This window comes from Mastomys coucha, unplaced genomic scaffold (genome assembly GCF_008632895.1).
Source record: "Mastomys coucha isolate ucsf_1 unplaced genomic scaffold, UCSF_Mcou_1 pScaffold22, whole genome shotgun sequence".
Lineage (NCBI taxonomy): Eukaryota > Metazoa > Chordata > Mammalia > Rodentia > Muridae > Mastomys > Mastomys coucha.
Window position 1 is genome coordinate 207,614,304 of NW_022196905.1, and position 24,309 is coordinate 207,638,612.

At 40.1% G+C, this 24,309-nt stretch overlaps 1 protein-coding gene across 5 annotated transcripts in view; it reads right to left on the bottom strand.

Moving 5' to 3' along the window:
* Csgalnact1 (chondroitin sulfate N-acetylgalactosaminyltransferase 1) overlaps positions 1 to 24,309 on the bottom strand; it is a 336,666-nt gene that overhangs the window by 255,226 nt on the left and 57,131 nt on the right. For 4 of the 5 annotated variants that reach the window (XM_031339996.1, XM_031339999.1, XM_031339997.1 and 1 more), the window contains exon 2: positions 1,277 to 1,411. The gene's annotated coding sequence lies outside the window, so the exon portion shown is untranslated. The remainder of the gene's footprint in view (positions 1 to 1,276; positions 1,412 to 24,309) is intronic. The other variant, XM_031340000.1, reaches the window with a different exon arrangement.

The following is a 24,309-nucleotide window of genomic DNA, read 5'->3' on the forward strand; positions in this document are numbered from 1 at the left end:
CAATATTGTACAATCTATATATACTTTCAGCTTGTTTGTGACAGTGTCTGGCTGTGTATACCATAAAGGTCTTGAAATCTTGCTTCTCCTATCTCAGCCTCTCTATTAGTAGTATTGTTTATTTCATGTTTTTTACACTATACTATGGTTTTCAGAACAGCTTATATATTTCAAAAGTATTTATATACCCATGGGAGACATAGATAATAAACTTGGGAAATGGCTTCTAGGAAAGAGAACAACAAAGAGTGAGACTGAATGCTTTGCTTGACATTTGTAGCTCTTGTATCAAGTTTGAAGAAGAGGACTTTATAAGTTACTCTTTCTCTGAGATGAATATTTTTCCAAATTATCACAGCCAATAAACCAGATTCTTACCCACACCTAATGTCTGTGCCACCCTCCAAGCAGAACCATTGTTCATTGAAACACTTGGTGAATGACTTTATGGATAGACTATCTTAATACACACACCATTTCTTAAATGAATGTATCCTGTTGTCTGTGGGCTGAGAATAAAGTCACTCACTCAAGTCAAATAGCTTTGACCATAGTAGGAAGTCTGTATCCAAAAATCATGCCTACAATTCATTCCTTGGTGCAGCAGAACTGTCAACTCTCAGCTTAACTCTCAAAAGTCCTTTGGTGATGTGAGGGTCATTGAAGTACAGCATTATTACAATGAAATCCAATGTCGAAAAATTGTTCTTATTTTGGCCTTGTACCACAGTGAGAGCCAAGATTTTAAACTCTACTAAATACAAAACAAACAAAAAGACTTTATATATTTATGTTTATTTAAGAAAATACTAGTAGTGATATATTATTTTGAAATATACAGTTAATATGTCTGGAGTTATTTAAGATTTATATTGAGAAAAACGTATGTATTTTCAGTATTGCTGTAGACTAGCATCTACATAAGACTGTTAAATTGATTGTTGTTTTATATCAAACAACTTTTATAATACTCATCTTTATTGTTATAATATTTTATAAATTTTAAGGAATATGACAAAAAAGATATTGTAGGTATTGAAGGGGGTCTCTGGGAGGAGTTGGGGTACAAAAGGGAAACAAGAATGTGATTTAATTCTATTTACTTAAATATGTTTTTAAATGTTAATAAATTCAGATAAATTGAAATGTCACTTTTCTCATCATAATGCAATAAAAGTTAAACTATGAGTCAACATAAATGCTTCCTTCTTTAAATTGTTGGGTATTCTATCATAACAATGGGGAAAATAATGATGACAACATCTTCGCAACCAACCTGGTTATGTCCCAGAGGCAATAAAGTAGAATATTTGAAGATCCCAGCCACAGAAATGATTGTTTAAAGCTTCTCACATTGAGGACTGTAGATCTACGTGGCAACTCTCCAATCTGTCACGCATCGTCAAGGGACCTATTCACAATAAAACAGATTTCAGCAAGAAGGATCTCTGGAAGCAGGGGGTAGGTAGGAACAATTATGGCTCTAGGAGTAAATGACAATGACAGTAGGCATCCTTGTTATGTACAATGTACATCCATACCGAATCCAGTACTGCTTTGCCCTACCTTCCTCAAACTTCAAGATGTACTATTGGATACAGGAGTGAAAATTGGGTGTTCCTACCTTTAATTTTCACATGCATACTTGGTAGTGATCTGATATAACTCAAACAACCACGTTTAAGTATGTAAGAGCCAGAAATTAATTCATCAGCTTCTACTATGGTGCTAACATTGGGTATTATCAAAGCAGACCTATGGTGCTCACTCTTGGATCACCAGTGATTCATCTCTTTATTCTTCCTCTAATAGAATGTTTGGGAAAAGATTAGAAATAACCATATCATCATCCATATAGTTAAGAGTATATCATTTGTCTTTCAATTCATTCATTCACTAAGTATGCACTGTCTATCCTGGCAAGGTGCTTTTCTAGGAACCCACAGTAAACTGAAGTTTACTGAAGGAGTAAACTCAAGCAGCTTATGATAAAAGAGTTAATAACAGGAAGCAGACAATGTATACAATGCAAATTTGATGAATCCTATGAATATACGTCTAAGTAAGAGAAGAAAGAGAGTAAGGGAGAGGCAGGGTTACTGTGGAGATGTTTGAGCAGCGATTAGAAGATAGGTAAAAGAGAAACCCCTACAGACAACTGGTGGAACATCCTTAGAATCAGAGGAATGCCAAGGACATATACTTGAAGGAACACAATGGAAGAGCCAAAGAATGGCTAGAGATTAGTGACCAGAGTCAAGAGTAATGAGTGAAATGCAAAACTGAGGAAAGATTGATGACTAAGAAGTAGTAAGATGTCAAATACACATATTAGATATATATTTTGAAAACACAACTAAGATTTACTAATGTACTGAAAAATGAAATGTAAGCAAATGAGAAAAGCCATGGATGATTCCTAGTTTTCTGTCCGAACAATGGAGGAATGGCAGGGTCCATGAGTAAGATGGAAAAGACCATGTGAGATAGTTAAAATTGATTGTCAACTTGATAGGAACTTGAATATCTAGGAGACAATCCTCTAGGTATGCCTATGAAGAAATTGGGTTTAATGATGTGGGAAGGCCCGCCATAAATATGGGTGGTATCATTCAAGAGGCTGGAGTTCCAGATTGAGTATAAAGGAAGGAGCTGTGCACAGCTGTGGTGGTTTAAATATGTTTGGCCCAAATTAGTTGGCCTTAAGTCAAAACAGATATAGGTTGGATACTCCTACAAGCTTTGTGCCACCATTGACCTAGCATATCTTTCAGGCAGGACAAATTCTTGAGCAAGAGTTTGTGGCTAGGTTAGTGTATACATTTCTCTTTTGGTAGCATGCAGAACACCTTCTTGTACCAAAGATGCTAAAACCTAGGGGAGAAGGCCCTATGTAGGTACCGGCTTCACATATCAATGTTCACTGAGTTTTGTAGTTGTCTTCAGCAACGAGGACTTGCTGACTGATGAAAATTAGGTAGGATTCCTTTGTAGGGAATGTTGAAGCTTACAGATAACTAAAATGTTCAAATTGTCTAATAAAGCATTTTATTCAGTAAATGTTTGATTCCATATATACATATAAGTATATGTATATATGCACATATGTGTATTGTGTGTGTGTGCGCACACTTTGCATACACATATGTATTTGTACCACATGAGTGTTTAATGCCCACTAAAGCTAGAAGTCATTTAATCTCCTGGAGTTGGAGTTTTGGATGGTTGTGAGTTCTCATGTGGGTGTTAGGAAATGAACCCAGGTCATCTGCAAGAGCAGCAAGTGCTTCTATCCATCTCTGGCCCTGTCTCAGCAAATGTTTAAGAAGGTTAGTAACTCTGTAAAGCCTGATCTCATTTTATTCTCGTGGCTGCACAGTTACTGGTTATAGAAGTTGATGCCAATAAGGCACTGAATAGAAAGAGTAAGTGAGGTCAAAAAAGACACTTCTACTTTAGCTTAGAGACCGAGGGTCCAAGACAAATGCTACAGAAAGATACATTAAGATAAAAATATGATGTTAGGATTCTGTGGCAACAGAAAAGTGTCACAGCTATGTCTTATACTCTAACAAATCAAAACTCTTTAAACACTGAAAAAAGAAAAAATTGGATACTTCTTGACATATGAATGAAAGCACTTCAGAACATGACACATATTCCCCTGGAGGAGCAGCCAAATTATTCAAATGACTGAGGAGGTTTCAGAGAGGACAAGGAAGTCTGTGAGGGATCAGAAAGAGACTCCTGGCCGTGAACAAGAGGCCCAGGTTATAATAACAGCTTTGACAATGATAGAAGTCACTGCGTTTAGTGATATTTATTAAAGGTCAGTGTAGAGCTGGGATCCATCCATTTCAATCATTACATGATCCTGAGGAAAGGATTAAATAGTCCTTCTCATTATCCCTGCTTAAAGAGGAGGAAAAACCACATAGATGTTATGCAATTGGTGCCAGGAAAAAATGAATTCCATGAAGCTCAGAGGAATAGATGTTTTCATCCCTGTTTTGTGTGTGTGTGTTTGTGTGTGTGTGTGTGTGTGTATGTGTGTGTGTGTGTGTGCTGCAAAGCTATAAAAATGTAGCGATTTCAGTCCATACAAAGATAAATCTCATTTTAATATACTTATAAGAATGACAGGACTCATCAAATGATCCACAAGCCACATTTAAATTCAAGAAGTTCTATTTCTGGTGACACTTTAGCAACTTCACCTTTCACCCTTTACCCTTTACCCTCACACAGAGCTCAGCCCAGCATCAGCCCTGTGCATCCCTGTGTGCCAGTTCAAGGGCCTCGTGCTCCCCCTTTTACCTCTCTGTGCTATTATTGACCCCCATACAGGAGCTCATGCAAACCCTTCAGGAGACCCAGGTGGCACTCTTAGATTCTAATAGTAAATAAAAGAGAGACAGACAGGATGGGGTTAGAAAACTGGCTCCCACGATGATTCTGTTTGAATTTCTTTATTTTCCAACCTTTATTTCCTCACCTATATAAAATGAAAGAAGTGAACTTAAATCTCAGGTCTTTGGAGCTGGAAGAGGCCTCACCAATTCAAAGCATATTTAAGGCATCTATCAAACCTAAGTATGCCAAGTGCCTTCACAGATGCTAAAATATTCTAAAAAAAATAACAGCACAGTGATAAGTTTGTTTTATTCCAGCGCTCACTCATAAATCAGGTTTTTTAAACTAGACTGGCAACTTCTCCAACGAGAGTGCTGTTAGGGATAGTTTCCATGTGATCTTACAAAATTCTTTCTACCATTAAAGGATCTAAATACAGTAATGAACACTGGCAAGGCAAGCACCCCCTACATCCCAGTAAAGATACCCAGTGCCCATACCAGGGCATCTGAAGATAATTTCAGTCAAGGAAACTCTAGAAAATGAAAATGAAACTAAGTGAAAAAAAATGGAATACTGTGGCAGAAAGTGGAAGCAGAGAACAGATGTGCAAACAGAGAGGAGATTACAGAGAGGAAGGAGGGTCCCTGTCATTGGTACTGTCCAGTCTTTTCATCACAGCAGAACTCTACCATCAACATCACCCGCACTACAGGAGGTCTGAAGGGCTCAGGAGAGACACAGAAGAGAGAGGGAAATGAAAAATACATGATGTGGCCTCTGGGTCTACCTGAGGCAAGTTGTAAATTTGTGTGTATACAACCCTAAACCCCATAAAAGAGTTTCTTCTAAAATCAGTTTGGCATATCCTACCATTCTCAAATCAGGGTGATGGACCCCATTGCATTTAACATCTCACACTCCTAGACATGGTTTCAACCTCCCATCTGCTCTCTCCACTCCCACAGAGACTTGAAACTCTTATCTTAGGTCGAACAAGAGGCTGTCCCCATGCTTTAGGCAACACACATCATGGGTCTCATTGATACGTCCTCTAGTCATACCAAAGCCAGAGTTTCTCACGTAAGCCCAGCAGCATAAAGCATAAACCACATCATCACTGTGAGAAAGGAAGCCATTTGTAGGCAGCTGTAAATAAGCATGGGAGCTGCAGTAATAGATATGTACACATACCTCTCTCTCTAACATACAAGCATGGAGAGTTTGGAAAGCAACTGAAGGCTGCCACTGAATCTAACTTTGGACCTGGCTTCCCAAGTCATTAGGAATGTGTTTATAAAGACAAACATATAGAATCTGACTTGTAGATTGCTTGATATAACTTGAAAAATGGTTAGACAAACATGACATATGAATAGCCCTAGGGCTAGCAAGTATCAAGGGTGGGCCCATCTCTTCATAGTATGCCAAGAAAAGAATCAGAAAGTTTGGTAATAGGCCCTCAAACTTTCTCCCCTCGCCAAGGACTCTTCTTAACTAGAAATAAGCTGTCAATCAGTACCCAGCAGCATTGCACCCATTAGGGAAATGTTCCTGTGTTCCACATCCACACAGGAGATCCACTGCTGTCACCACCCTCAGACATGGGGTCACCCGTCTGTGCCTTCCTTGGTGCTCTGGTCCAAGAGTCCACAGAAGTATTCACCAAGACACCTACGATTGAGAACCTACAACTCATACTGCTTAAATTAAAGCCATATTCAACTGAGATCATCCTAAGCCTTGGATAAGTCACAAATGCAGATTCAGTTATCCTGTGTGGTTCAAGGGCATGCCACAGCACAACCTGAGTATGGCAGTTGAACCCAGGACATGCCTGTCTGGAGATGTGGCTTATGCAACGTTTTCTAAAAGCTTGGGAAATGATAAACAGAAGACTGCTCTGCAGCTGGATACAGGAGCCCTCTCCCACCACCCAGTCCACAAGAGAAGGCTGCCAGGCAAACATTGAAACCTCAAGGAACTCAGCTTGCCTGCAAACCTCACAATGAGATGCAGGTAGAGCAAGTCTACCATGTCTCCTGAAGGGGCCCTGATAAGTAGCCATCAAAGTCAATGACAGATCAAGTTACAGAGTCAGATCTATACTGCAGACTAATGTATGCTGTAGGATTCCCACTCCATCTGGCTTTCAATAATTTATAATAATTTCTTCAGCCTATGCATTCCCACCTCGATTTACCCTGCTTTCTTCCAATTATAATCACCATGACAAAAAAACCTTCCCAAGAATGACCAAGGCCACTGACAATGACCAGTCGTTAGAGTATCAAGATTTTATTTCCAGAAACCACTCCAAAAATGGGTTTTAAAATGTAGGGAAAAGTTTTTTAAAGGACTCATTGTTGACCAAATATTAAAAGTATTAGGTTTGGTGAGGTAGAAAGTGCTACTTCTTTCAAAAGTAGCCTTTCTAGGACCAGAGATGTGGTTCAGCAGTAGAAAGCTTACCCAGCGTGTGCAAGGCACTGGGTTTAATCCTGTACCATAATATGTACATATGTACATCTATACATACATACATGTATAAATAGATCATTCCTATATACCTGAGCAGATTTGGTTAGAAAAGATTATGGGGGAAACGTATATGATGCCTTTCATAAAAAAAAAAAAAAAAACACAAAAATAACTACATGAGTTTGAAAATTTGACAAGGAAACAAAAGGAGAATGTTGAATGCAGCCAATGAAAATAGAACACAGAGGCACAGCATGCTTCTGAAGAGATAACTGAACATTACACAGATTTCAGAGCTTTATAAATTAAGTCTTTACATTTAACCAAAAATGGATATTAAGCACAACAGAATTTCCCTTCAAGAATTGGCACCATCCTCATGATCTCCCAGATAAGTAAATCTGAGAGAAAAGAGATGGAAAGCCAGGTTCTTGTCTGAAAGCTCGTTATGTAAGTTCTCCTCATCAACTTCCTAAGAAAGAACTGAGAAGCAAAGCCAGGCCCCACGTCTTCAAACTTCAAGGATTTCTCTAGACCCTTGAAATGGTTTTGACTTCCCATTGCTTAATACCTAGTTTCATATCTGTGTCCTTTTGTTTTAAGTTTTAGTGTGGTGGTTTGGGCATGTGTGTGCTATGGGCCCATGCATGGAGGCCAAAGGAGAACTCTCCAGACTGAGTTTTCCCTATTGTGGCTCTAGAGGTGAAGATCAAACTCAGGGCATCAGGTTTGCATGGCCAGTGCTTTTATTCACTTTTTACTCCTGCCAACCTCTCTTAGTGTTGTTGGGTTTGTTTGTTTCTTTCTTTGAGAATCCAATTTGCCCAAGCTTCATACTCTACAAACTGGTTCTATCCCTGCCCCTACATGTGTCAACTACAGCTATACATGTATATACAACTTGCCTGACTAGAATGAGCATAGTCTGAAGGAGACTTTAGTAAGCATAATAATAATAATAATAATAATAATAATAATAATAATAATAATAATGATTCTGCATCTATAACATGCACTTAGTGTGACAGCTCAGAGCATGAGCTTTGAATCAAGTTCTAGCCATTGCAATACAAGCCTATAATCCTAGCACTCTGGAAGCTTGGGCAGGAGGATCATAAGTTTAAAGAAAGAAGGAGTTGCATGTCCCCCAGCAGCTCTAAACAATCACATAGTACCACAGGTACTCTGCAGCCCTTCTCTGCTGAGAGACTCTAGATCTGGTGGGTGTGATGCTTCTGGGTACCTCACTGTAAGGCTGACTTTTACACACAGGAGGGGAAGGAGGTCATCACAGAGGCAGAAAGCACAAGTTTTAAAGCTCTGCATTTCTCAGTTAATAGCCCAATGGCCTGGAGCAACTCACCTGACTGCACTAAGGCTATTTGGGAACTTATAATACTTGCTAATAATGTCTACCCATGCTCATTCATCAAAGTCATCACATACATACGTGCTCTGGAGGAAAGGTACCAGAGAGCTTAAACTTACAGTGATGCAGACCCTTACAGGAATGCCACACAACAAAAGGATCATCCTTGGTTAATGCAACGTGGGAAAATCAGTGCTCAGCTTTGCACTCACCCAGGAGAATGACAAGGAGAGAAAGAGGACCAAAGAGAGATCTGGGGACAAGTGGTAACCTCGGGACAACTACAAAGTGATCTATCATGGCCAGGACTCCTTTGAGAACAGAGGATTGCCAGGTCTGGCATCATTTTGAATAGGTAAAAGTCACCATCACTTCATGTCAGGAGGTAGCACTCCAGGAGATCAAGGGAGATCAGCAGTCTCAGAGGTAACAGGGTGCTACTACAAGTAAGTTCTAGCCATCTTTTCTCTTTGTGTTTGCCTGCTCAAGATCCAGGACTCCAGGGAGGTACATTGGAATGACTGTCCAAAAAAGCATGTCTATGTCTCAGCAGAGGAAATGCCTGCAAAGCCTATATGCTGAACAGAAATAGTCCACTCTATTCTGCACGCCATTCCCATTTCCAGTGGGTATTCTCAACACATCAAGCTTAAGTGGATCTTTAAACCCCTCCCCCTACAGGAAGAACAAGCTGGTCACAGAAAAAACATTCTGGGAAGTAACAACTCTAGACTCCCATTATTATTAATCTAGTAACTACCCTGGGAAAGTAATAGGGTATATCCCAGAGGTCATCATGGTGGTCTGTTGCTCTACCACCCCTGGGACAACTTGAATAGACTTACTTGGGATGAACAACAGTCGTCAGAATAGACGTGGAGTGCATGGCCTTTCCCTTTCTGCATCCAACTACCTACCTCTTAGACTGGACACAAAGATTCCCGCCTAAGACAAAGTCACATAGAACTCATAAGCCAGCATACTAGTGCTATGGTTTAAATCTGAAATTTCTTCCACAGGCTTGTCTGTGTTTGAATACTTGGTCCATAGCTGGTGGTGCTATTTGAAGAAGCTGTAGAACCTTTGAAACATTCAGCCTGGCTGGCAGAGGTAAGCAATGGAAGGCAGATCCCTGAAGTATACTCCCACACTAATGGTTCTGGATGGAGCACCAGGCTTCCTTAGTTCACCAGAATGCAAGCAGCAGCTAGACACCACACCTGACCCACCATGATAAACTGAAATCTCCCAGAGACAGTGAGGGAAAATCGTCTCCATTTCCTTCTGTTGTTTTGTCTTGGCGATAAGGAAAGTAGCAAATACAAGTAGAAAGCCCAAGTGATTGCTTCAAATGTTGTCTACACTATTTTAATATTGTAGTGTCTACACTATTTTAATATTGTAGTGTCTACACTATTTTAATATTGTAGTGTCTACACTATTTTAATATTGTAGTGTCTACACTATTTTAATATCATTACCATAGGTGGATACATGGCGGTCTCCAGGGCCTCTGAATACTGTCACCCTGATGGTGATTTTTGCTCTACTAGTAAAATAGACATGATTGGAGCCAGGAACTTTAAATATTCGCCCTAATCACTCCTTGACAAGTTCTTCAGAAGAACATTTAAGCAGCATCTGTCTCTGTATGGTCAGTGCAAACATACACACCATTTCTATTAAGTCAAAAAACTTGGGAAACGCATGCACAATTGAGGTCTTAGCCTTTGTGCCAATGAGTTTTGCTTTAAAAATTCAATTTGCAAGTTTTTCTCAAAGAATGTCCTACTGAAAAGTATTATATATGTGCATATCATGGTAATAACCTTCCTACACAGGTGTGGCATAATTGAAAAATGAAATTAGCTAATATAGTTAATTTCATTAACTATAATGAAATTAACTAAGCTGAATTTCTATAGCAGTTAATTAGCACAAATTATAAACTAGACTATTTTACCCTCTCCACATTATATTCTTTGGATCATTACCATACTAATAAGAATAATTTTCCTGAAAGATTGTCCACCAGGTCTCATGTTTCAGATAAAGGAAATGCAACTCTCTTAATGTTTAACCTACCCAGTAGATTGCACTTCTTAGAAAGAAAGAAAACAATTATATAGAGAAAGTACTGTCATTATTTTATTATAGTTGCAAGTCATGAAGAGAAATGTCACTGTTACTTCTAGGCCAATTTCTTGTTTAAGTCATGGGTAAATGACTGTAGGAGATTCCCTGTGACCCTGAAAAGAGAGCTCAAGTTTGTGAAGAAGTTGAACTGGCCAGCAAGACTATAATGCTCCCCTGCATTTCCACCATGCATTTTTGACAACTTTGACAATTCAGAACATGTTGCCGGAAGTACAAGAGTGAGGGACCTTACAACAATCACCTCACAACATCCCTCCATAGAAAGAGTTTGTGCCTCACTTCGTAGGTGGCCAGTTGATGTTGTAGGAGAACACCATTCTTATTGTATTGTTTTTTTTCTGGGGACAGGATGATGGGAATAACTCCCATATGGGTGCCACTGGATATGGTCTTATCATCCAACAAGTTTAATTAATGTAAAATCTTCTCAGTTTACTAGGAAACAAGATGGCAGGCAAAGGGCCACATCCCAAAGAAGAGTGTAGGCCAGGCATATGGTTGGCAATCCTTTGTGCTGCACTGAGATTCCCTAGTTGTATAGAAAAATCATTATTTAAGTGTCTTATACGTGGTGTTGTAACAACTTGTACTTTGGAAAATGTATAAAAGAAATTAGGACAGATATGAGAATAGGAAAAACATCATGTTCTACCTCATACTGCCTTCATTCTTGCTCTCTTTAGGAGGAAGAAAAAAATATAGATATGCTCTCACCCATTTAACTCTTTCCTGTAACTCCTCTTGTCTCATAGCTTCAGCTAAACTTTTCTTATTTTTAATACGTGTGTGAGATGTGTATATATGTTCTTATATGAGTGTCCAGGTGTACACAAACCATGCATGCACAAATCCATAGAAAACTACAGAAGCAATATTAAATAACTTCCAAGACTAAGTCCAAACAGGCTATAGTGTACCTTGTAGCTGGTTCTCTTAAGATAGAACCCCTCAAGGCCCTGTTACAATGGTAGCCTACATTGTGTAGGATCGTTGGGTGGGCATTTGGTCCTCTGGTTATCAGTCCTTCCTGGACTTCTAGTCTGAATATGAGACTGACCAGACAGTCACATGAATGGCTATCTTAGGAATGGAGTCTCAGCCAGGCAGTGGTGGTGCATACCTTTAATCCCAGCACTTGGAAGGCAGAGGCAGGCGGATTTCTGAGTTTGAGACCAGCCTGGTCTACAGAGTGAGTTCCAGGACAGCCAGGGTTTCTCAACACAGAGAAACCTTGTCTCAGAAAAGAAAAGAAAAGAAAAGAAAAGAAAAGAAAAGAAAAGAAAAGAGAAGAGAAGAGAAGAGAAGAAAAGAAAGAAATGGAGTCTATAGTACCTATTGAACTTCCCAACCTACTATGCAAAGAACCCAAACCTTCTAAGACAAGCTGAGGGCCAACCACCTGTTGAGCTCAATAGCTGACTCAGTATCAAGCCATTGTTTGGAAGAAGTTGGACGTGCAGCAGAGAAAACTGCTATAGACAGCAAGAGTCTAGTTTCTTCTTGGTTGTAATAAGGAAAAGAAGGACATGCCAAGAGTTTCCTATGTACTATTAAGTAAGATTTGTGGAAAGGCACCGACTTAGATAGACTTCTTTAGGAAGGCATCAACAGACCAAATTAAGACAGAGACATTTAAACGGCTCAAGTTCTGTGTCACCAAATCCAGACTAGCTTGTTTTTCTGACCTTCCTAGAAACCAGGAGAGGTAACAAATCAACTCCCAAACAGGCCAGTTTATCATGTAAGGAAGACTGGAATAGACTGATTTAATCATCCAGTTCTTGAGTTTTGGTATTGTGTTGGTCCCTTGCTCCTGCTCAGGCAACTTCATAAAAACCAAATGCTATTGTACCCTGCCCGGGAAAGACTGCCTTTCCTTCCTCTATAGATGAAATGCTCCCAACTCAGAAGTCACTAATGGTCCGAGAAAAGTATACTGCTGTACGGGCAAAACATACGGGTTAAGGTTTCTTTGTAGATTGCTTCTGGAATTGTTTTTACAGTTTAATTGCACTGGTGTGTGTGTGTGTGTGTGTGTGTGTGTGTGTGTGTGTGTGTGTGTAAAAGTCAGAGGATCACTTGCAGGTGATGGTCCTCTTTTTCATTCTACCACATGCAGACCAAACTCACCTTACTAACTTTACTTGACAGCAAGCTCCTTTACCTACTGAATCCTCTTGATGTATCTACTTCTGGATTTTTTTTTTTATACATTAGGAACAGAAGTTACAAACTGCCTTTAACGCCTGGTGAGTAACACTTTTGTTTTCCTCTACAAAACACATCTCTATTACCTAACTTCTTTTTTTTTTATTAGATATTTTCTTTATTTACATATATTTCTTCTTTCCCAGTTTCCCCTCCAAAAAACAAAGAAACAAACAAAAACAACAAGAACAAACCCCTGTTGCCTCCCCCTCCCCATGCCTGCCACCCCACCCTCTCCCACTTATTGGCCCTACACTGGGGCACAGAAACTTCACAGGGCCGAAGGTCCTCTCCTCCTATTGATGATTGAATTTGCAATCCTCTACTATACACATGCTTCCAGAACAATCAGACCCCTCCATGTGCAGTCCTTGGTTGGTGATTGAGACCCTGGGAGCTCTGAGGGTACTAGTTAGTTCATATTGTTGTTCGTCCTAAGGTGGATTTTTTTTAAGAAAGGGCTTCACTGCAGAACTCAAGCTTGCCTTAAACTCAGAGCCCTCCTGCCTCAGGCTCTGCCATCTCCTTATTCCACCACCACCCCCAACCCCATTGCAGCCACCACAGCCCTGGAATTATGGTGTTTACCACCCTCTCATCATGAAAATTTGGTTTTTAACAAAACCAATATAAACATGATAATAAAAATAATAAATATAATACTATATATTACACTCAACTGGAAAAGTACAGTTATAGACGTAATAGAATGTTAATGGTACCTTGCACCAAAAGTTGATAGCGCTTGTTTCTATAAAAGTTCCCAATATTGATTAGGCTATTAGTACGTGAAGACTTTGGGAACTTATTTTTAGACCACATAAGCTTATAAATCTGGTTGGTCTTTTTTTTTCAGAAAGCAAGGTTGATTGAACTTATAACCATGTAAAGCTGGTCTTAAATGTTATTATCCAGGAAGACTGGGGAGGCAACCCCATGAGTAAAATGCTTGCTGCTTTCACATGAGGACATGAGCTCAGATCCCCATCACCCACATAAAACCCATGTGTGGAGATACACACCCTGCCTGGGTGAGGTGACAGAGCCAGCAGATTCCCAAGGCTTGATGGCCAACAAGCCTAGCAAAAAATGGCAAGGTCTGGTACAGTGAGAGACCTTGTCTCAAAAAATAAGGTGAAGTTGGAGAAATGGCTCAGCAAGTAAAGGCATTTAACACACTACACCTGACGGCTTGAGTTGGAACCTACATGGTAGAAGGAAAGGACAGACTCCTGCAAATTGTCCTCAGACCTCCACATGCACACCCACACAAATAAATAAATAAATAAATAAATAAATAAATAAATAAATAGGTAAAATGTAAAAATTAAACCTAAGGTGGACAATGATAGAAGAAAACGGCCTAATTAAAGCTCCGGTCTCTACATATACACATGGGAAAGCACACCTGCACACATCACCCATGGCCTCCACATACACACACAGGCAAGCACACCTGCACACATCACCCATGGCCTCCACATACACACACAGGCAAGCACGCCTGCACACATCACACATGGTCTCCACATACACACACAGGCAAGCACATCTGTTCACATCACACATGGTCTCCACATACACACACAGGCTAGCACACCTGCACACATCACACATGGTCTCCACATACACACACAGGCAAGCATGCCTGCACACATCACACATGGTCTCCACATACACACACAGGCTAGCACACCTGCACACATCACACATGGCCTCCGTATACACACACACAGGCAAGCACACCTGCACACATCACACATGCATGAAAACATTATTACCCAGGTAAAATCATCCACTGTTTATCTGTATTATTATGAATTCATTGATTACTATAATTTACTCCAGGTTCTAGAACACAATTTCTTCTACTTTCCATCTTAATTCTCTATTTCTACAAAGCAAACAAGATAGAAGCTTCTGGAAGAATGATATATGGAAGTATTAAATTGTAGAACAGCTCGTGTTTCTCCTAACTAAGAATTTGGCTACAGTTTACAAAAAAGAATGTCTAGAAAACATATACTAAGCAGATTTTTCCTCTGTAAACAAAGCTTGAAATAAAGTACATGTGATATTCAAATTTGCTTGATCATAATAGAGGTGTTTAAAAATACATGGCTGGAATTCACATTCGCAGTTTGCAAATGGAACAAGAAAGACACTCTAGATTAATAATTAATATGTGACTGAAATTCATGAAGAAGAAGGCAGCAAGCTGTGAAGAACTGCCCTTTTAACCTGCCAATGCTTAGATCATCCTTGTTTAATGGGTAATGTGGGATATTAGACAGAGTTCGTTCGTAAGAGATCTAAGATGAAAGATGAAGAGATGTTGCCTCCTCTGTCAAGGTCATTGGTTTGGGCTCTAGTAGCCCTCAAAGTAAATGAAAGGCCTATTAATCATCCTATTGGCTTATTGAAAAACCAAATGCAACAGGATACTCTGAGCAGGAGTAGACAGGACTGAGTGTGACAGCAAATGCTTCAAACTGTATGCATGAGGTAGTCCCAGGTGTCCAGCCCAGCACTGGAAAGGCCACACCCAACTCAGCCAGACATTCATAAAGTCTCTCCCTTACTGCAGATGAGTGGGGCTTCCCCATCTCAGTCTCTGTCAGCCCAACCAGCATCAGATGGCAGGGGCATTGACACCAAAGTGTCCGTACCCGCTACACGAGCAAGGCCCAATTCCTTATATGTACTTTCAGATGAAGAACAGATAAAGAAAATGTGGTGCACTTACACAGTGGAGTAGTACTCAGCTGTTAAAAACAATGGCAACATGAAATTTGCAGGCAAATGGATAGAGCTAGAAGCAATCATCCTGAGTGGGGTAATGGTCTTTCACCACTGCTCCCTAGCCATGTGGCTATGACCTGGTGACTTGGCCTCTAGAAGCTTCCACTGTGGTAGGATGGAGATAAGAATACTTGCCTAGAAGATGGTGACCAGTCAAGGTGCTTGTGTGGTGACTCTCTGAATATATCCCTCGTGGAGCAATGACATCTGGGCACCAATTATGAAATGCTAATGTCTGTGCTCACTGAGGCGTGCTGAATCATGAATGGAGAGCAAGGAGTTGGGGCTCAGAGCCACCTGCATTTTAACAGAAGCTTGAGGGCTGCTGATTCAGTGAGAAAGTATTGCTACCATTGTTACAGAGAACTTGCCTCATTTTTTTTTCTACAATGCAAAATACAATGTTCTCCTTATGATGTGTGCGGTACACATGATCCAGCAGTAGGGATGGCCATTATGAAAATGGAGGGTGATTCAAGTGGTAATTTTTCTATCTAGACCATCTGGAAGGGGACAAGGACAAGAAGATGCCCTAATTCATGGTTTGGAGTTTATCTGATTCACTCAGATAAAGTATCACTTTGTAGCCATTCAAGACATTGAAACATTAAAATGAGTTACTTTTCAGAGTTTTATTTGACATTTATCATAGTAAAATTTTCTATTGCTTATCTGGAAAATGTAGTCACATAAAATGGATTGGGGGGGTCAGCTCTGATAAGAGGATGTTAACAGAAATATCTGTATTCCAAAAAAAGCCCACCACCCTAAAATCTTCCTTGCCTTGGACTGAGAATAAGTAGTCACCTAACAGAGACAGGCCTGTGGGACCCACGCCTATGCCTTGGAAATACCAATGGATACCATATACAAGGCCTTAACACCAGAAGGCTCTATAGTGACTTCTATCAGTACACTTGCCTGGAGTCTGCTCAGTCCTGCCCCGAAACCCATGCTTGTGCACTAGTCATGTGCCTAGTCACTCTTTGATCCATTCCTGCCCCTTATCTAAAAACTAACTTTTCCAGACTCAGCTGACAACTAAATCCAGCCGTACTGAATGGAAGATGGAAAGATGACAGGTAGGAAGCAGCCAGGGATTTCCCTTTGTCTCTCTGCTGTAGATGGTCTTACCAGTGTTGGTACTAAGTAAGGTCTGAATGTAAAATTCAGGCACAGGAAACTTCCTCCATGGAGCATTTAGCAAAAGGCAGGATATCTCTAAGAGAAGATTCAGTCAGTGTCCTCACCAATGAATCAATACCATTATCACAGGAGTTCCGTGAGTTTCTTCCCTCTCTCTCTCCCATCCTCCGGCTTTTCACCATGGAATGCTATCTCCATGAGTTTAGGTTTTGCAGATGCCAGACTTCCAGGTACTTCTGGGAGCTGACACAAGAGATTCTCTTCTTGTCTTCTAGTTGTTCGACATCCCTTCTTTGTTCCACCAGCCTTTGTGGTATTGAGAGTTCCAGATGTTAATCCTTGAGTGACCTCATTGTCTTCTTTTTGGCTTTTCACACCTTCCAAGGATCTTTGTAACTAAGTCCTTGTCTTAAAGGGCTTGTTCGATTCTGTAAGCCATGACTCATGTTCATGCCTTCAGTCTTGACCATGCCCTAGCTGATGCCTGCTCAGCTGACCCAGCTCCCCACCAAAGGCTTTTCTGTAATCCATCTTTCCTTCCAGGGAGCCCCTGTTCACATCTAGATCTTCAGTTCATGTATTTATGACCAACCAGACACTGAACCAGGCAACTCTTCTCCAAGACTAGCTCAAGGCCTGATCACAAACATTCTTCCAGGAATACCTGGTATCTGCCATTCATTTAGCCTTGAACTTGGAATATGCCATCAAATGAGTATCTAAGATTATCTGGCAGAGAAATTTTAAAATCTCTAAGCAACTGGCTCTAAATTCACCTGATATTTTCACAACCTTTTCCCTTCCTTTTGGCTACAGAGATACAACAGATGCACAAATGAGAGGCAGAACACAGCGTTCCAGAAAGTGACTGTGTATTGAGCAATGGCCTACTGCAGTAGAAGCAGTATAATTATGGTTCTTCCTCAACATTGCATGTTTTTTAGGGAGATTGACCTCATGTCATGCCCTGCATTCCAAAAGAAATCACTGAATCATACTTAACATTCAACTTTAGAACATTTGACTCTTCTGTTTTTTGTTTGTTTGTTTTTGTTTTTGTTTTTTTGGGGTTTTTTTGGGGGGGGTGGTTTTTTGAGACAAGGTTTTTCTGTATAGTCTTAGCTGTCCTGGAACTCACTCTGTAGACCAGGCTGGCCTCGAACTCAGAAATCTGCCTGCCTCTGCCTCCCAAGTGCTGGGATTAAAGGCGTGTGCCACCACCACCCAGCTGACTCTTTTAATTGATATTTTTAAAGTTCTTTGAGAGAGAGAGAGAGAGAGACAGAGGCAGAGGCAGAGAGACAGAGACAGAGAGAGACTCTATATAATGAAGACTGTGGTACTGCTGAGCTGGGATTGGAGCCAGCACATAAAGGCAAAGATACTCCTAAGCATACATCAATATATTCGTACATGTTTTATTCTGCACTAAGGCTTTTAGAAATGTTGGTAGTGCCCATAAGATCTTATATACTAGAAAACAGCATGAGTTTCTGTTAATGTAAAGTAAATTGTAACAAGTGATTATCATCATATGGGTTTTTTTTAACCCCTCCATTCTCACTGAGCTATTTTCTGTCTGCGGTTACAGAAATTTTGGCAGCCATCTTATGACAATCACATTAATAAGAATAAAAACCAAAAGAAAGAAAAAGGCCAACTACAGATTTGCAAGAGCTTTCCCACAGGTATCCACTGTACAAACACACAAGGGTAATGAGAGTTTGTGCCAGGATACCTGAGAGCAGCAAAGATAGCACACAAAATTATCAAGTCTGTAAAAGAACTATAAATGACCCTACAAGGTCACAAAAATGCCCTGGGGTCAATACGAGTCACTTACCTAAAGCCTGCTTTTCCTCTGAGCATTTGTATGCTGAGAAAATCTGTTATTTCAACATCATCTGTGCTGATGCAGAACCCCAACAAAACATATCTATGTAAATATCTGTGTGAAGTGCATCTTAAAGAGACATGGTTAGTTTCCCAAAAGCTTTCCATTTAATTTCAAATTGATGCACAACTAATAATAATTTGAATTACCATGCCTTAATTTTAACTTCTGTTGTTTCTTCTCATTCATGGGTCTCGAATGGGAACTCGGCAGTACCAAAGTCTTTTTTATATGTAGTTTGTTTATTTTTCTTTAACTGAAAGCATGGGAGGAGAAAATAGCTCAAGAATCATCCTTGTTTTCCTTGTTCCTGTCTCTCTTTGGCACTAACTACCCCCTCTTGACCTCAGCTCTCAATGTGAGGAGGTTAGATCGAATAAGGTCACTGAGATTTGCTGTCCAATCAGTCTAGCCTACCTGGAGAGTTCCAGATCAATGAGAGACCCTGTCTCAAAAAAGACAGAAGACTCCCGAAGAAGGACAATCAACATTATCCCTGGCCTCCATATAGACCTGTATACTAGCACACACAAGAGCATAAACACAACCAATCAATCAATACACATTTAATTCCATAAAAAAAAACCTAAGAAATGCAGATTTAAGTCAGGATATGACTGAAGCATAAGAATACAAAACAATTGGCTTTTAGACTCTAGTATGTTAAAGGCTGTGTTGCAGTTTCAGGATAGAGGTTGCAGATTACAATGTCAAGACAGAAATGTAGGAGATATGGGATTGCCTCCAAAAATTACACGCAGAAGATTTCACATAATATAATGCACCATATTTTATATTTTCAAAAATATGTGGAAGTCAAAAGCTTTTTCTTTGACTAGAGAAAGTTCAGTAATATTTCTAAATGATTTTCCTGCCAACATCTGAAGCACAAAAACCCCCACATTACACTGTACAAGACTTCATCCTGTCATAAAGCCATTAGCAATAATGAAAAATGATGGCATTGTTATGCTTCATTTATAGTTTCTTCTTAATAAAATGAAAAATGAACAGGAAAACACTCCAAACATGAAATTTTAAAGATCTTTAAGAGCCAAGACTGGTAGGAGAAATAAGTGTGGAGACCCAGGCTTTGTTTCTAATATGCTCAAAGTACCACCAATGACAAGTGTTGAATTTTCTTTTCTCTAGGATACCACAAATTTAGTCATCCTGTGGCCCAAGTCACTGTTAAAGGGAATTTAGAGACTTCACAATATGAAACAAGTTTGTCCCCCAACCCACACTGTAGTTTACACAATTTGTCTTACAGATAACCCATGTACAACCTAGTAAAATAAGATACTGCATAACATCTTTTAAGTCGGTACCCTTACCTAACTCAACTGACTATTCATTCTATAAAGCTCAGGTAGGAACAGAAGAGTTGTGCTTAAGAGACGAAAATAGCATCATTTGTTAGGTGTTTCCTATAAGTGTGCCTTGTGGACCAAGTGGCACAGTCTAGGCTATTATATAGGTACTTATATACAAAAAGACTCTCAAAAAAAAACAGTTTATGAAATGCAAGAAATACTAACCACAATTGAGAGTGAAATATTTTATATATGAGACCAATAAAGAATGTTATTTGGGGATGGACACCATACTTAACTGGGATTCAAAGTTAGTGTTCCCCTTTTGTGAGACTTCAAATGCTCATCTTAAATGCCATTCTTAGGTGCATCCTCTCCCACTGAGGCCAGACAAGGCAGTCCTCTGCTACATATGTGCTGGGCCTAATCCTGTAGAGACTTGATGCCCCAGGGATGGGGGTACCCAGGGGGTGCCCTCTCAGAATGCAAGGGGAGAGGAGATGGGGAAGAACTCTGTGAGGGAGGACCACCAAGAAGAGGGTAACATTTGTGATGTAAATAAATAAAATAATTAATTAATAATAATAAATAAACACACCATTAAAAAACACTCTTTGCTGGCAGCAAACCCACAAATGGTGATAGACCAGTCTGGCATGTAGTGTATTGGCCATTGCTTTAGACCATTATGGAATTCCTTCACTAGTCATTCATCTACCTAATAATCATATCCTTCAGTCATTCCTCTAGTTGTGTGTGTTATGTGCCACATGCTTCATGGAAGCATGAGGAAATGGAGGGAACAAGTGTAGTACCCACACCACAGGTATGAGAATGAATGAAATCAGACTGCTCTCCAGGGCCTACTGTTCACTATGAGAGATTAACATTTAACACGCAGCCAGAACAGAGTGTATAAAACACCATGTTGAGCCCTGTCATTCCACCCACTTGTGTTGAAAGGCTCTTGAAGAAAACATTTAACCCCCATGCTCATTATAGTGCTACCACAATGGCAAAAGGTGGAAACAAACCAGGTATCTATCAATAAAGAAGTGGATAAAAACTATAGTAGATATACAACAGAATAGTACTCAGCCTAACAAAGGAAAGATATTTTGACGCATGCTACAAAGTAAGTTGGTCCTGGAAACATTCTGGTAAATGAAATAAGCGTGTCAATAAATACCAGAAGAATGGTGGGAGATCCTACTTAGGGGAGACACCACAAACAGTCATAGAGAAATCAAAAGTACAATTGTGGGGTGGAAAACTGGAAATTATTGCTGAATGGGCTCAAAGTTTCAGTTTTACATGATGGATGCTTCAAGAGAATGAATGGTAGTAATCACTGCACAGTATGAATGCACAGAATACCATGGAACTCTGCTAACCTGGTAAGTGGTAAGGACATTTTATCACGATTGTTTAAAAAGCTTAGGCTTTTAAAATAGTAAATGAGGCATAAGACATTTAAGTCCTTCTTTTCCCCTTATATAAACCATCAATAGCACATCTGTGCTTAGAAAGTAATCCTGGTACTTCTGAGTTATGATATAGGACATCAGACTCACCAATAGGTTTGCACTCTACTCTGCCTGAACTTGAGGCTAGCAAGTCATGGTGCTCTGTTGCCATGGTGTTCTTTGGAGAATATAAACTTAGTGTGCCATTCTTTCCAGTCTACAAATCACTCTCCTCCTCTATATCTCAAGATAACTCATCAAATACAAGTGCCCGCTGGTGAGCCAGATGACCTGAGTTTGATCCCAAAGCCCCACATGGTGGGAAGAGAGAACCAACTCCCGAAAGCTGGTATGCACATATCCCTCTTCCACATGTGTGGTGACATGGGCACAAACATACAAATAAATAAATAAATACTGAATTAAAATATCTGAAGGTAGTTTTTCCATGGTAAGGTCTCACTGTGACCAAAAACAGTATCTGCTTTTATGATGATTTCTATTCTCCATGTCTTAGTCAGGATTTCTATTGCTGTGAAGAGAAAATATGACCTTCTTTTCTTACAAAGAAAAACATTTAACTAGAGCTGGCTTACAGTTTCAGGGGTTTAGTCCATTATCATCATGGCAGCAAGCATGGCAGCCTGCAGGCCGACATACTGCTGGAGGGTCTGATCTGCAGGCAGCAGAAGGGGACTGTGTGTCACACTGAGTGCAGCTTGAGCATATATAACCTCAAAGCCCACTTCCACAGTGACACATTTTCTTCAACAAGCCCATACCTACTCCAACAAGCCCATACCTACTCCAACAAACCCATACCTCTCAACAGTGCCACTCCCTATGGGTCAACATTCAATCACATGCGTCTATGGGGCCATTCCTATTCAGACCTACACATTCCCTTTGAGTGATAGAACATTCATATTTTTAAGAAGATCAAAATTCCTGGAGAAAAATTACCTTTCTCGACACCCATTGAAAATGAGACTGACAAATGAGAAATTAGTTAGAAGGCTTTCAGTTGGGTTTCCAGAAAAGAAATTTTACTAAGAATTTATTCAGTTTGTAAGAACCCTTGTAACCCTCCACATTGTCTCCTTTTCTACCACTAAATAAGGGGCTAAAGTCATCTCAGCTAATCTCAAGCCCATATACAGAGGAGCCCAAGAGAATTCCAATTATCCTGGTATCCTTAAAACACTAAAGCTCCCCCAAACTGTTCCCTTCCACTTGTCTTGTTGGGAAAACAATTCCTCAGAAGTTAAGAATAAATAACAGTAGAGAGTCTATTCTTCTAAGCCAAATACAAATTCCTGCAGAAAAATATGGACAATACTTAAAGATTCTGCACCTTATGAAATGAGACAATTTGTTATAAATAAATGACAGTGGAGGAGAACAAGGAGGAGGATGAGGAGGATGTGTGGGAAAAGGATGAGGAGGGGAAGGATAGTGAGGGGAAGAAAGAAGAGGAAGAGAAGGGAGAAGAAGAAGGAGAAGGAGGAGAAGGAGGAGGAGGAAGAGGAGGAAGAGGAGGAGGAGGAGAAATAACCCCATATGCATAGAGTCTGAAGATATTAAGAAATTTTCCCAAGGCCCTATGATCTCTAACTGATGAAGCTGGACTTCCCATATGGGCAATATGGGATCAGAATCCTTACTTTGAGGCACTATAAGTCAATAATATCAAACACAAAACTAATATGATGTATAAAGCTACTACCATTGCCACCACTACCATCACCACCACTATTACTATTACTACATACACACGTGCGTGCACACGCGCGCGCATACACACACACACACACACACACACACACACACTAATCTAATCTTGATGCTGCTTTGTTGACACTGCCCAGTGCTGAATAACACTCTTCATTTTCTTCCATTTCCTAAATGGCCAGTGACTGCTTTGAACTAAGCCCCAGCACCTCCCCTCCATATGAGGGTAAAGGCCTAAGTCTGAGAGCACAGTGGTTGTAAATAAACTCAGACAAGGAAATCATTTTTTAAGCAAATAGAAATGGTTCACTCTGCCCTAATCATATAGGACCCCCACAAATAAAAGAGAACATTAAAGAACGACAACCAAAGAGTTATATGTAGCTTTCATTCTTTGGCTATGAACTCATCAACCCATGCCATTTAACAATTAGTTTAGTGAAAATAAGGAGAATGCTGTTTCATGCTCTAAAGCGATTCTGCCAGAGTGCTGAGAGTTATCACCCCTGCAGTAAAGGACAAAAGCTTGGCTCTGTGCATATCTCTGTTGTCAAAGTGTATGTTCCTCTACATCCTCCAAGGAAGTGTTCCTTCCTAAGAGGAAAGAGGCATTGCCAACAAATGAATCCCCAGGGAGCAGTTGAGCCACTGCAGTGCAGGCAGCCATGGAGCTGAGGAATGTAAGTGTTAAAATCAGAGAAAGACACTGAATCAGCTTTAAAGTGGTGCCTCTTCCTAGCCAGAGTCCGCAAAACAGCCAGAAACACCTCAGTTTAGCCTTGGAGGGGTCATTTGAACTGGGAAGGGTAAACAGCCAATGTCAGCAATGAGCAGTCGGCCATATTGAGGTTGTCCATGGAGAGAGAAGCCACAGCAACAGCACTGGATGACCAAATCCCCCTTCTTCTCAACCCAATTATAGTCCACACACTAAAAATATTCCACAAAAGGAAACTTGCAACCTTAGGGATGTATGAGAAACAGGAAGAAGGAGGCAGGAGAAATCTTACCCGTACCTAGGGGAATGTTCAATATGAGGTCACTGATGTTTTCATTTATGATCCAAAATAACCCAAGTCAGGAAACCAGCATGTAGTTCAAAAGAAAACTACCAAAAGGTTAAGTGGGACTTGAAAACAACAGTGTCAATGAAAATATTAGTGCTGAATCCAGGAAATTCTTGGTTGGTTGACAGATCAAGTGGTTCTATGTCCAAAAAACACTGAATAATTAAGAATAGCAAATTACACTGTTTAGCCCTGTGAACTCAGAGACCAAATAAAAATACAACAGATAACCTAACCTTTAGCCTTGCCTAGTAAAATAATGATGTGTTTGTTCAATAGGTCAGAAGTAGGAGGAAGCATACTTCTAATTCGTGTATCA